At 45.7% G+C, this 11,257-nt stretch overlaps 1 non-coding gene across 1 annotated transcript; it reads right to left on the bottom strand.

The window, feature by feature from the left end:
- Positions 1 to 8,345: 8,345 nt before the first annotated feature.
- On the bottom strand, positions 8,346 to 8,408 carry LOC126025348 (U7 small nuclear RNA). The gene has a single exon (XR_007501359.1). It is a non-coding gene; the product is annotated as a U7 small nuclear RNA (small nuclear RNA).
- Between the last annotated feature and the right edge of the window lie 2,849 nt (positions 8,409 to 11,257).

Raw genomic sequence — 11,257 nt, 5'->3', positions numbered from 1 at the left:
TCTATTTTACTGCCCCCGCCACCCCTGCATTGGGTGCTGGCCTCCTCTCCTCTAGGAGTGAAGCAGGATCTGTGGGGTGGCTCCTTGTCTGCAGATTACACTGGGGTGTTTTCGTGCCTGCAGGCTCTACAGGGAGTCACAGAGCATAGCTTTGTGGGGTCTTTCTCTGAGATGGGGTGCTGTGTGAGGTTAGAGACCATATCCTGTCTTAAGTTTTTTGTTTGTTTGTTTGTTTTTGGGTCACACCCGGCTGTGCTCAGGGGTTACTCCTGGCTCCACGCTCAGAAATCGCCCCCGGCAGGCTCAGGGGACCATATGGGATGCTGGAATTCGAACCACCATCCTTCGCATGCAAGGAAAAACACCTTTACCTCCATGCTATCTCTCTGGCCCCGTCCTTAAGTTTTGCCTGTTCACCTGCATCGTAGAGAGAAGCCCACATTGTCCCAGTGCTGACTCTGACTGTCAGGTCAGGGACGAGGCATTCCTCCAGCAGGCCTGAACAAGACTGCCCCTCTCTCGATATTGATGTACCTCAGATGTCTAAGGGGACAACCCTCCAGCCTTCTGACCCCTCCAAGTGCAGGCTGAGGCCACCCAGCCATGAAATCAGTGGTTAGCACAGGTGCTGCAATCCTGCAGCTATGAGCTTCCACAGTGAGTGGCTGCCAGGTGCCAGGGGGATAACCTTATCCCAGCCATGAGGGAAGGCTTCATGTGTCCATCACGGGTGAAGGATACCTGAGAGGTAGGTGTCATGCCCATGCGGGTTTTGTGCGAAGAAAACTGGACTTGGGACTTGAGGCTCTCCGGGGCTTTCTAGAGCACAGTCACAGCGTGTCTCTCACTGCCTCCAACTCTACTTCTGACCACTTCCAGCACAAAGTTCAAAGCCCCTTGACTCAGGCCTTGGGGGCTGACTCCAGCTTGTCTCTCCCTGCCACTGGCCCTGCCTCTCAGTTCCAGCCACTCTCTCTTGATTTTGACGTCTCCAAGTCTCAATGTTCAGCATCTGGCCAGCTCCTCCATGGAGATGGACCTTGGGCAGCTCTCTGGGCAATGGGTGGTGTGTTCACATGTTTCCATATATCCAGCCTCTCTTCCTGCTGCATGTGTAGGAGCTTGGGCTTGGGCAGGAGAGAGCTGTGAAGGCAGAACAAATCTTTCTCAGGAAGGAGCATGTGATGTGTGAGGAGGACTAGTATGCAATGATGACAGGAGGTCAGGGATAACAGGGGTCTCAAACTCAATTTACCTGGGGACCGCAGGAGGCAAAGTTGGGGTGAGGCAGGGTCGCATAAGGGATTTCGCTTACTGAATATTCACAGTAAAAAATTGCATCAGTAAAAAAATATCGCAAAAAATCACATTAAACATTTGCATACCCCAAACAGAACTGCTCGGGGTATGCAAATGTTTAATGCGATTTTTTTCTTACTAATGCAATTTTAATTGCGATTATTCAGTAAGCGAATAATCGTGAATACTGCAATATTTGAAGGCCAGCCGCGGGCCACAAAATGTACGGAGGGCCGCAAACGGCCTGCGGCCCGCGAATTTGAGACCCCTGAGTTATAGGGTAAAGAGGTCTCCTGCTCCTGTCCTAATTGGAAGAGAGCACTGGGCAGGGTCAAGGAGTGCCACAGGACCCTTGTTTAGGACACGCAATCATTGCAGCCACCATCCCTCACCAGTGAAGGAAACAAGTGTCACAGGAATCACATGACTCCCAGATAGTGGCTGAGCATCTGTGGCAATGAGTGGACAGAGCAGCCTGAGGCATTTGAGGACCGTGGCCTTAGTGTGAAGTGTTACTATCTGGACCCCTCGGGTTCCAGACACTGCACTTACAAGAGGCCATTCACCATTTCCTGATTTTTTTCTTTTTAATTTTGGGGCTACAACTGGTAATACCAAGGGGTTACTCCTGGCTCAGCACTGAAGGTTTATATGGGACCATATGGGATAGCAGGTATCTAATCTGGATTGCTGCATGCAAGGCGAATAGCATCCCTGCTGTACTATGGCCTCAGCCCCATCATCATTTTTTTTTTAAATAAAAATTTTTTTTGGTTTTGGTTTATTTGGGGGCCATACCCAGCAATGCTCAGGGATTACTCCTGGCTCTGAACTCAGAAATTACTTCTGGCCAGCTCTGGGGGACCATATGGGATGTTGGGGATCGAACCTGGGTTGACAGTGTACAAGGCAAATGCCTTCCCCACAGTGCTATTGCTCTGGCCCCTGTCACCATTTTCTTATTTTGATATGTTCACACATGGTGTGAACACTACTCCAGAGCCTTCTTGAGTCCTATTCGTTGCTGTAGCAGGCACATCATTTCTTTTTAGGGGTCCTGACTGGCCCCGTCCCCTCAGCCCTGACCATAGGTTACCACTTTCTCGCTCAGCAGATGACAGTCTTGTTTCTTGAGGAAAATTCTGGCTGCATACAGCCATTGTTTCGAGGAAGCCTGGGTAGGCATGAACTGGTGCCCTTGAAGCTGATCAGCCCATGTGATGCTTCTGCAACATGAGGTTGTGGGCCAGGCTCTTTCCTTCTGACGTTTACTGGAGTGTAATGAGGCCTTGGTTCAGGAGATGCTGGGGTGTTGCAGCGTTTCCCAGGAGCATGTGGTTCTCTGAAGCCACATGGTCAGCAGTAAATGAAACTGGTAAGGTCAGATCCGAAAATGTAGAAGTCATTGGTAAGAGTGGCTGGTGAGGTCAGAGTTGCTGGATGTAAAAGTCGCTGGTGAGGTCGCATCCCAGGCGAGTAGAGCACTCACAAAGCAGCACCCGCCAGCCACTTCGGGAGAATAAACTCCATTTATTTTAGACGGGAAGGGGTATGTATATTAGGGAGAGTCAGGTGGAGACGAAGGTGTGGACTCTGTCAGCAATGGGTAGGAGGTGAGAGGGGACTCCAATGGTGTGTGCTTCTGTGTTTAGGGAAGACAGGGTACAGGGAGTAGAGAAAGCGGGGTATGTGCTTTGGGTGTTAAAACAGGGTGCATGCTTAAGGTGATTAGCTACAGCGAGCCATTTCATGTTCTCTGGATTCACAGGGCTCAAGATCCCAGCCCAGCCAGGCAGGCATGGAGCAGCCTCAGATGTGCTTTCTCAACATGGGCTTTTGCTCAGCCCTGAGTGGGTGGGTTTCACCAAGGCAGGTTCTCAGACTCTTCTTAGTTTTCTGACTCTCTGGTGCCAATTTCCTCTCTGCCACCCATGGCTGCACCTATGTCTGCGCTCATTAGTTTGTAGTCAAATCACTATGTTCAAATTTAGTACATGGGTGGGAGGGAGTGCCCACTGGTGCTCAAGGTGCCACTCCTGGCTCGCTCTCAAGTATCACTCCTGGCAAGCCCAGAGCTCTATGTGATACTGGTGATTGAACTGGCGATTTAACAGAAAACCAAAGAGGGCCCGGAGAGATAGCACAGTGGCGTTTGCCTTGCAAGCAGCCGATCCAGGACCAAAGGTGGTTGATTCGAATCCCGGTGTCCCATATGGTCCCCTGTGCCTGCCAGGAGCTATTTCTGAGCAGACAGCCAGGAGGAACCCCTGAGCATCGCCGAGTGTGGCCCAAAAACAAAAAAAAAAAAAAAAAGAAAAGAAAAAAGAAAACCAAAGATAGGCAAGGCAATGCCTTAATCCCTGACTATCTTGCTGACCCAACTTCATGTATTTTGAAGTTGAAAATGATTGAGCAGGTGGGAAGATGTCAACTTGCATCCCTGAATACTTCTCAAAGAACCATGATTGGTGGGATCTCTGATCTCTAGGCACAGGATCAACACAGAACCTTCTGGATGTCACTGGGCCTGATGTCTCTGGACAGCTGGCTATTGCTCATGCTGTGGAGGGCAGTGATTAGTGCCTGTCCTTCTGGTCACTGCTTTTGGAGAGAGGCTGAGATGAGTCCTGCTGAGGTGTATCCCGACCCAGATGATCCAGTGAGGTTTTCATTCATGAAACTGAGTGCAGCCAATGAGCAGCACAAGTAAGAGAAGACTGATTACAAGTAAGAGAAGGCTGAATTGAGAAAGAGAGTGAGAGAGAGAAAAAGAGAGAGAGAAAGAGAGAGAGAATATAGCAGGTAGCTTGCATTCTTTGCATGTGCTAGTTTCATTCTGGGCACCACATTCAATCTCCTGAGCACTCCCAGGAGTAATTCCTGAGCACTGTTGAGTGTAGCCCAAACTATACCTCCCTATTTAAAATATATAATATATAGTTATTATATGTTACAAATTATGCATATTAATATATTGATATAATATATAATATTGTATATTGTACCTAATGTATAATATATAATAATTTATATATAGGAGGCTGTAGCGATAGCACAGTGGGCTATGCATTTGATTTGCATGCAACTAACCTGGGTTTTATCCCTAGGATCCCATGTGGTCCCGAGCACTAACAGAAATATCCTTGAAGCACAGAGCCAGGAGTAACCCCTGAGCACCACTGGGCATGGCCCCCCCAAACTGATGTGTATGTATATATATATGTATATATATGTATAAATATGTGTGTGAAAGCTCAACTTATATGCAGATTATAGATTATTATTTTTTTTACCATCAGATTTTAATTTATCATGACTTGTTCTTTTTGGAATATATATATATATATTTGGTTTTTGGGCCACACCCGGTGGTGCTCAGGGATTCCTCCTGGCTATCTGCTCAGAAATAGCTCCTGGCAGGCACAGGGGATCAAATGGGACACCGGAATTCAAATCAACCACCTTAGGTCCTGGATCAGCTGCTTCCAAGGCCAACACCGTTGTGCTATCTCTCCGGCCCCTGGAATATATTTTTTTAATATATTTTTTTAATTAGACACCATGGTTATAAGATTGTTCGTGTTACAGCTTTTTCCACAAAGTTGTTCACGAGTGATTTTCTGTCATACATTGTATAACAACCTTCACCATTTGTGCATTTCCTGCCATGAATGTTAACAGTTTTCCTCTCACCTCCCTGATGCCCTCTTCCCTCCCACCCACCCTCTCCCACCTGCCTCTGGGGCAGGCATTTTACTTCATTCTCTCCTCCTCCTCCTTCTCCTCCCCCCCTCTCTCACACCACTCTCTCTCTCTCTCTCTCTCTCTCTCTCTCTCTCTCTATCTCTCTCTCTCTCTCTCTCTCACTCTCTCTCACTTGCCCCCTCTCTCTTTTCTTTTGTGACATTGTGGTTTGTACTACTGCAAATGAAGGAGTGCCATGAATGTCTTTTCCATATTAGGCCTTATCTACTCTAACTGCACTTCTGCTCTTGTGGCAAGCTAACTACCACGGAATGGTCGTCCTGATTTTATCTCTATTGTCTCTGGATATCATCCCTACACTTTATTTTTTTTTTATATCCCAGCAGTAAGTGCAATTATTCTACGTTTATCCCTTTCCCTCTGACTCATTTAGCTCAGCATAATACTCTCCAAACCATTCATGTGTAAGCAAAATCATTGGCTTCATTATTCTTCTAATGGCTACATAGTATCTCATTGTGTAGATATGCACAGCTTCTTTAGCAACGCATCTGTTGTTGGACACCTGGTTTGTTTCCAGATTCTGGCTGTTGTAAGTAGTGGTGTGACAAAGGTAGGAGTGCAGAGGTCATTTTTGTATTGTATTTTTGTGTTCCTAGGGCATATCCCTAGGAGTGGTATTGCTGGATCGTAAGGAAGTTCAATTTTCATTTTTTTAGGAATCTCCATATTGTTTTCCATAAAGGCTGGACTAGATAGACAGCATTCCCACCAGCAGTGAATGAGAATCTCTTTCTCCTCACATCTACACCAGCACTGGTGGTTCTTTTTATTTTTCTTTTTATTTTTTTTATTTAGATGTTTATTTCTTATTCAGTTCTGTCAGTACCTTAAATATATCTTAGATATGGGAGTCAGTCTCAGAATACTCAATATCTCTCCGGCCCCAATACCATGCTGTTTTAATTACTATTACTTTATAGTACAATTTAAAGTTGGGGAAAGTGATGCCTCCTACCTTCTTTTTCCCAAGGATTGCTTTAGCTATTATGGGTATTTATTGTTCACAATAAATACTCCGTCCCCTGCTTTCAGAATTATTGTCATTTTAATTATGTTAATCCTCCCAATCCATGAGCAGGGTATATGTTTCATTTCCCATGTTCTCTTTTATTTCTTTCTATTTTTTTTTCGGACCACACCCGTTTGATACTCAGGGGTTACTCCTGGCTAAGCGCTCAGAAATTGCCCCTGGCTTGGGGGGACCATATGGGACCATATGATCCTTGACTAGCACTTGCAAGGCAGACACCTTACCTCTAACGCCACCTCGCTGGCCCCCTCTTTTATTTCTTGAAGCAGTGTTTTATAGTTTGCTTTGTATAGGTCCTTTACCTCTTTAGTTAAGTTGACTCCAAGGTACTTTTTCTCTGAGGCACTATTGTGAATGGGGTTGTTTCATAATTTCTTTTTCTTCTCTTTCATTATTTTTGTTTGTTTGTTTGTTTTGGGTCATACCTGGTGGTGCTCAGGGGTTACTCCTGGCTCTGCACTCAGAAATCGCTCCTGGCAAGCACTAGGGACCATATGGGATGCCAGTATTCAAACCACTGTCCATTCTGGATCAGCTGTGTGCAAGGTAAATGCCCTACCGCTGTGCTATCTCTCCAGTCCCACTTTTTCATTATTTTTTTTTTGTTTTGTTTTTTGGGCCACACCCGGCGGTGCTCATGGGTTACTCCTGGCTGTCTGCTCAGAAATAGCTCCTGGCAGGCACGGGGGACCATGTGGGACACCGGGATTCGAACCAACCACCTTTGGTCCTGGATCGGCTGCTTGCAAGGCAAACGCCGCTGTGCTATCTCCGGGCCCGCTTTTTCATTATTTGTATATAAAAACTCCATGAATTTTTTTTAGTGTTAATTTTGTAGCCTGCCACTTCACTAAGCAAATCTATTGTTTCTAGAATCTTTTTGGTAGAGTATTTAGATTTTCTAAATATAGTATCATCTCATCTGCAAACAGTGAGAGCTTGACTTTCTTTCTTTCCTATCTGGATGACTTTGATATCTTTTTCTTGCTTAATTGCTATGGCAAATACTTCCAGTACTACAGGTATGTTAAATAGAAGTGGCAAGAGGGGGAAACCTTTTATTGTGCCAGATCTTAGAAGAAAGTGTTTTAGTTTTTCCCCATTGAGTAGAATATTTGCTGTGAGTTTGTTGTAAATGGCCTTGACTATATTGAGAAAAGTTCCTCCAATTCTGATCTTGCTGAGTTTATTTTTTTTATCATGAATGAACATTAGGCCTTGTAAAATGATCTCTCTGCATATATTGATATGAACATGTGATTTTTATTTTTCTTTTGTTGATATGATTTATTATATTGATTGACTTGCATATGTTAAACCATCCTTGCATGTCTGGGATGAACTCTACTTGGTCATAGTGCATGACCTTCCTGATAATCTGTTGGATTCTATTTGCTAGGATTATGTTGAGGACCTTTGCATCTGTGTTCATCAAGGATATTTTTCTGTAATTTTCTCTCTCTTTTTGTTTGTGGTATCTCTGTTAGATTTTGGTATCAGGGTAATGTTAGCCTCATAAAAACTATTTGGGATTGTTTCTGTTTCTTCAATTTTATGGAAGATCCTGTAAAGAATTGACAGTAGGCCGTCTTGAAAGGTTTGAAATAATTTTCTAGTGAATCCATCTGGGCCTGGGCTTTTGTTTTTGAGAAGACTTTTGATTACCATTTTAATTACCTCAATAGTAATAGGCCTGTTCAGATATGCTAGGTCATCCTGGTTCGACCTTGGGAGGTTATAGGAATCCAAGAATTCATCCATTTCTTCCACATTCTCTTGTATTCTGGCATAGAATTATTCAAAGTAGTCTCTGATTACCCTTTGAATTTCTGTAGTATCTGTAGTGATCTCCCCCCTTTCATTTCTAATTTGGTTTATTAAGTTTCTTTCTCTTTCATTGTGAGTTTTGCTATTTAGTTTGCTTATTTTTTTAAAGAACCAATTCTTGCTTTCATTGATCTTTCGGATGTGGTGGTAGTGGGGGGTTCCCAGTTCATTAACTTCTGCTCCAAGCTTTGTTTTTTCCTTCTGTCTGCCTACTTTTGACTCATTTTTTTTCATAATTTTCTAATTCCTTAAGCTGTTCGTTAATTATTTAAGTAGGCTCTTACTTCCTTCTTGATGAATGCTTGCAAGGCATTTTACTCTTAATACTGCTTTTTCTGTGTCCCATAAATTCTGATAGTTTGTGTCTTCATTCTCATTTGTTTCCAGGAATCTTTTTCTTTTCTTTTTTTTGGGGGGGGGCGGGGGGCTTCCAGTGGAGACTAGAAGGCCTGCTGGACAAATTCTAAAAGAGCTGTAACTACTTTTTGATTTTCTCTTTAACCCACTTGCTGTTCAGTAATGAGCTGTTTAAATTCCAGTGTTAAAGTTCTTTCTCTGTGTCAGTAATTCACTTCTAAATTTTATTTTTGTTTGTCTTGGGGCCACACCCAGCAGTGCTCCAGGGTTATTCCTAGCCCAGCCATTCCAATCAGGAATCCTTTCAAGTAGAGCTTGGGGAACCTAATGGGATGCCAGAGATTGAACCTGCAAGGCAAACAAGTACTTTAAATGCTGAACTATATCTTTCAACCCCTATATCAAATATTATAAAGGGCATATTTATCAAAGAAAACATCCATTTGGGAATTTCAGTTAAGACACAACAAAGCAGAAGTTAGAAACCTCCTTTCTGCTCTTGGCAGTCTGGATCCTAGTGTGGTGGCTGGTGGGGACAGAGCTGAGAGAGCAAGACCTTCCTCTGGACCCTGCAGCCTTGGCCTGGCCCAGGAGAATGGCAGGCACTTCTATAGTCATGCAGGCCAATGGGAATGATGGGGCCAAGGCTGGCACTGTGTTGGGCAGGGCCTGGGCATGAGCAGACAAAAGATGCTGAGTCCAGGACCAGGAGGAAAGGCAGACTGTGAACATGCTTCCTGCACATGGGATGTGCCATCATGGGTTGCCCGGCACCACGAAGGGCCCTGAGCGGGAACCAGGGCAGGATCATTCTTCTTAACTCCCTGTGAAGGCAGGGCGGCTTGGGAACTCTCTGACAAGGCCACATTTTCTGTGTCTCCAGGGAGGACGAAGTCACTTGACAAACTGGCCCAAAGTGAACGAGGAAGGTTGATGTGTTGCAATCCCCTATCCTCCCTTCCTCCGTGGTGGGTTCATTCCAAAAGCTAAGTGCGCTATTTTTATTTTATCTGCTATTTCCGGTGCCCTTCCAGCGGGCTCCCTTTCAACAGTCTGGAGACTCCATCTCCTCCCCAGGCAGACCCTCTCCCTTCCGAGGAAGCGCAGTGAGATCAAATGAAGAAGGCAGCTGCATTTGCTGACAGGGAGGCCAGAGATAAGCCCCATGCATGATGGGCAGCTGTGTGCTCAGACTGGGGAGTGGGGCCCAATCTGTCCTGCTGATCCCCTCCTGCTGCCTGTTGGCTCTAGGCCCTAGGCCCTGTCCTGCTGCTGCATCTGGAACAGCAGAGAGGAGCACTGTAAAGTTGAGCAAAGGGCTCCTGTCCCCAACAGGCTCCAGGCAGGAACCTGGCAAGCAGCATTTGCATTACCTCAGGCTCCCTGATGCTGGGGGTGCTCTCATTTCTAAGGTGCCTGATGGCAGACCAGGTGAGGTCTGTAAATATGTTCTGAGGGAGCTGGAGTGACAGCACAGCAGTAGGGTGTTTGCCTTGCACACAGTCAGCCTGGTTTGATCCCCAGCATTCAAATGCTGGGAGTGATTCCTAAGCTCATAGCCAGAAGCAACTCCTGAGCACCGGTTGTGGCCCAAAAAACAAAAAAATACTGTTGTGTGTGAGCATGTGCACAAGTGTGATTGGAAATATATGTGGAATGCACCCACATTGCATTTGTGTATGTGTGTGCATGTGGACACGTTCCTGCAAGCCATTTTGGTGCTCCCATGTGCAGTGCGTTTAGTACCTGATTCTGCATGTTTATGATGTGTGCACCCTACAGTGGGACAAAATTATCCAGAGAGTGTTCTGTCCACATCCCCAGATTCTTTTTCATTCTTCTCTGAAAAGTGTGGGAACCCAGGGCCTCTGCACACCTGAAAGACACTGGCATGAACTGCTTGCTCTTTGCTGGCTCCTTTGTTTCTGGGCTGGTTCAGTCTCTGGAAAGCTTTTTCTGGGTGCTTTGGTTGCACTGAGCAGCCCTCTGTGGGCTGCTGAGAGAGGGTGCACTGGATCTAGGCCTCACAGAACACTGCATCCCTGCATCCACCCCCTCAAGAGAGAGCAGAGTTTGGAGTGTGTGGCATAGGGCCCGTGTGAGGGCTATAGGTGGGGCTTCCTTTTACCAGCTGCTCCCCTTCCACAAGATGTACTACAATCCAGGCACCGGAGTTCTGCATTTGGCACCAGAAGCCCCATCTTCCACAGTAGGGGCTCAACTGAGCTTTGCAAAAAAAAGTTTTGCTTCAGAAATGTGTCATTCAACTGACAGACCATCTCCCCCTGCAGCTGGCAGCTCTCCTGGCTGGGAAGGCGCCGGTCCTGTGCTCAGCTGCAGCCCTAATGGGCTTAATCTTCTCTATTTGTAGACGCTTGGATGGCTTCCATCTTTTGTCGGTCTAAATAATAACTCATCGAACGTCATTGTACATATATCATTGTGCTTGTGTCTATTTTTTCATTAAGATAAATTTCTATAAGTGGAATTATTTTGTCAAAAGGAATAAACATTTTAAAGACACTTATTATATATTTATAAATTCCCACTAGAAAATTTACACTCATTTACACTTTTACCAGCTGCTCCCCTTCCACAACCCAACAACTTTATTCAGCAATTTGATGAGAGCAAACAGTACCATGTGGACACCAACATGCAGTGTCCAAACATGTGAGGTGGGAGAACCCGTCCACCGATTCCCTTAGCCTGTCCCCACAACATGAGGGGGGAGACCCCATCCTGAGTCCCTCAGTGCACAGCTGCTCTACCCATCTACCTCAGGAATGGGCCACAGTGGAGTCCACACCTTAGTGCCCATGCCTGATTCCAAGTTCTGCTTCTCCTGGTTCCCTCAGTGGCACGATGGGGCTGGTGTCTGCCTCAATCTGCTCAGGTGTGAGATCAGGCCAGCTCCCAGAGAGAGGATGCTGGTGGGAGAGAGGCATATAGCATGACTGCCCCGGTGACCGTGGT

The sequence above is a fragment of the Suncus etruscus genome, chromosome 12 (assembly GCF_024139225.1).
Source record: "Suncus etruscus isolate mSunEtr1 chromosome 12, mSunEtr1.pri.cur, whole genome shotgun sequence".
NCBI classification, from domain to species: Eukaryota; Metazoa; Chordata; class Mammalia; order Eulipotyphla; family Soricidae; genus Suncus; species Suncus etruscus.
Note: the sequence above shows the minus strand (reverse complement) of the source record. Positions and strands in the feature narration are given on the sequence as shown.